Below are 3,463 nucleotides of genomic sequence, written 5' to 3' on the forward strand. Positions count from 1 at the left end.
AAAAATCACATCTCGGTAAACACAGTCAAGTAACACATAAATATACTCAGCCTCATGTAAACACAGCTTTCAGGGAACAGTGCTTTCCCTTCCTATGTACGAGTCAATCTAATATTGTTTTCTTCTTTTCTATTCCATTGCAGTGTACACTACTCTATTTCATTTTTTTCTTTTTATGCTGGCAGAAAGCCACAGAATTGATTTAATGATTTGCTAATGAGTGCTGACTTGTAGTTTGAAAAACAGCGATAAGGAGCGGAGTATTTCTGGGAAGCAGGCTCACCCACTCTTTGATGCTTGTTCCCTCTAGTTCACTTTGAGTCTCAGTGGTGCTCAGATCCACTTCCTTGCTCTCCCTCCCGCCTCCACCTTTACTTGCTGCTTCAAACATACCCGCCAGGACTGTCCTGTTTCTAAACAAATTTGGCCCTGAATTGGGTGACTTGGAGACCTGTTTTCTCTTCCACATTTTAATCCCTGAAATGGTAGACCTTCTACATTAAAAATTACACTTTACACCTCACCCAGAATTTGTGAAATGAACTCAACCCACATTGTCAATTGAGTTATATGTAGTTTGCTCAAGAGGTTCCTTAGCATAAATACAAGAAATTACAGTTAATGGGTAGCTCTAGCTACAATGTGGTGCTGATGATAATTCCCGTCTCTCTAGGGAACAGGGGAGCCCGCTAGGTCACATGGGGTGAACAAAACCAGCTCCCTCTTGTTCTGCCCAGATCCTCTTTGTTCATGATGCCTGCCCCTCCTCTGTGTATCCTACTGTTCTAAGTAGCTTTGCTTCAGCTACAGAGAATTCTCAGCTTCTGTCTCTGCGCTCATTAGCGGTTTGGCTGTCACAGCCCAGAGTCAGTCTCTATCACATGTCTTTAGCCCTGGTTTGTGATGGCATCTCTTTGCTGGTGTGTGGTGTTGGGCAGGCACTTATAGCTCAAGAGTTCTCTCCCAGGACATACTCGCTAATAGACAATCTAATCAGATGTCTACTGGTTCCTTCTCTCTGCTTTATCCCTGGAAGGGAGATTTGGGCAGGAAGAGAACATTTCCAGGTATAACTATTTCTCAAAATGTTTCCCAGTGCCTGTTTAACTTTTGTGGGGGGAGGGGGTGGGGGAGCTCTGCTCAATTTGTGTTGTATTGCTTCTAACTTTGACAATGGCACAAAATCAAATGTACTCAAATTTCAACAGATAATAATTGAACATATTGACTTCTGTTATTCTTACTTAATGTCTAAAGCAGTCTCTGACGAGAGGTGTTACAGTTTCTGCTGTGTAGACGGGGTAACAGACTCAGAACGGTGAGGTGACTTATTAGGCTCTTAAGTGTCAGCGTGGGATTCGAACCCAGGTCTAGAGCCTAAGTCACGGCCCCTGTCTTCCACATCAGGGCTCCGCATATCTGTGACAGGCAGTCCTTGCTTCCTCAAGGCATGTCTGACCCAAGACAGAAAGACTTGTAGAAAGGGTGCCCTAATGCCAGGCGTGAGCTTGGCAAGGGTTGAAGTGGTGAGCCCTGCAGTATGCCTGGTTCCCAGAGTCGATAGTTAGCCTTCACCAGAGCTGTCACCCTTCTGAAGACTTACTTTTGGGGGTCAGGCTTGCCTGGGGCCACCATGACTGACCAACATACCAAATCTTTCCTGGCAGAGGAGGCTGAGTTAGGCTGGGAAAGGAATCAGTGAAAAAAGAGATCCACCTCGCCTCACCCGTGCCCTGCAGGGGATGCAGGCAGCCTTCTCTCAGACGGCTGTCTCGGTTCCACGGTGATAGGCGTCCTGAGTAAATACTCTGATAGACTAAACACACGTTACCCGCATTGGCCCAGGGAGCAGCAATCCCGGGAGCGCTCCCAGTATAGTCCCCTGCGTGGCAGGCCAACCTGTTAATCATTGCACTGGCAGGCTGGCCAGGATGGAGATATTTAGCTTGGGCCCTGTGCGTTACCCGGTATGCTAATGTGAGCATTCTTAGAACTGTAATTTCCGTTCTGACCTCCATGGACAGTCTTTATAGGGAACACAGACATAAAACAATTTGTGAAATGTCAGGGAGAAACTGCATCCAATGTGGGGTAGCTCTGCCAAGGAAAACATAGGCTAGTTTTAAAGCGTTCCCATCCATGCAGGGATGTTTGAAAACGACTCATGCATCTGCACTGGGGCCTGAGCGCTTTTCCATGTCCTTTAATAAGCTGTAATGCATATACCAGCCAGCTCCACTGCAGGCTCCCCACGGACCGAGGCGGCCTGTGAAGGAGATGGGGTAGTAGGCCGGAGGTGACAACTGAGACCTGTGTGAACTGGCATCAGCCAGAGATCCTTCCTTGAGGTCAAGACAAGAAGATTTACAATGGGAAAAAATACTATGTACCATAATGATTTACCTGCATCTGTTACAATGGAGAATATGATTCCCAGTTGGGTCTTGAACCCTTAGCCTTCCTGATACCTGATGCCAATGGCTGAGAAGCATGACCTCCACCGTTTAGAGTCTTGTATTAGGAGACACACTGTCTGTCTTCTAAAATTGGGCTTGTGTTTCCTTAGTAATCTCTAAAATATACAAACAGCTCATGCAGCTCAATATCAAAAAAACAAACAACCCAATCAAAAAATGGGCAGAAGACCTAAATAGACATCTCTCCAAAGAAGACAGATGGCTAACAAACACATGAAAAGATGCTCAACATCACTAGTCATTAGAGAAATGCAAATCAAAACTACAATGAGGTATCACCTCACACCGGTCAAAGTGGCCATCATCACAAAATCTACAAACAATAAATGCTGGAGAGGGTGTGGAGAAAAGGGAACCCTCTTGTACTGTTGGTGGGAATGTAAATTGATACAGCCACTATGGAGAACAGTTTGGAGGATCCTTAAAACACTAAAAATAGAACTACCTATGACCCAGCAATCCCACTCCTGGGCATATACCCTGAGAAAACCAAAATTCAAAGACACATGCACCTCAATGTTCATTGCAGGACTATTTACAATAGCCAGGACATGGAAACAACTTAAATGTCCATCAACAGAGGAATGGATAAAGAAGATGTGGCACATATATACAATGGAATATTACTCAGCAGTAAAAAGGAACGAAATTGGGTCATTTGTAAAGACATGGATGGACTTACAGACTGTCATACAGAGTGAAATAAGTCAGAAAGAGAAAAACAAATATCATATATTAACACATCTGAAAAAATTGGTATAGACGATCTTATTTACAAAGCAGAAATAGAGACACAGATGCAGAGAACAAATGTATGGATACCAAGGGGGAAGGAGGGGGGTGGGATGAATTGGGAAGTTGTGATTGACATATATACACTATTGATACTGTGTATAAAATAGATAACTAATGAGAACCTACTGTATAGCACAGGAGTGCTCTGTGTTGACCTAAATGGGAAGGAAATGCAAAAAAGAGGGAATATA

The sequence above is a fragment of the Lipotes vexillifer genome, unplaced genomic scaffold (assembly GCF_000442215.2).
Source record: "Lipotes vexillifer unplaced genomic scaffold, Lipotes_vexillifer_v1.1 scaffold47, whole genome shotgun sequence".
Classification (NCBI taxonomy): domain Eukaryota; kingdom Metazoa; phylum Chordata; class Mammalia; order Artiodactyla; family Lipotidae; genus Lipotes; species Lipotes vexillifer.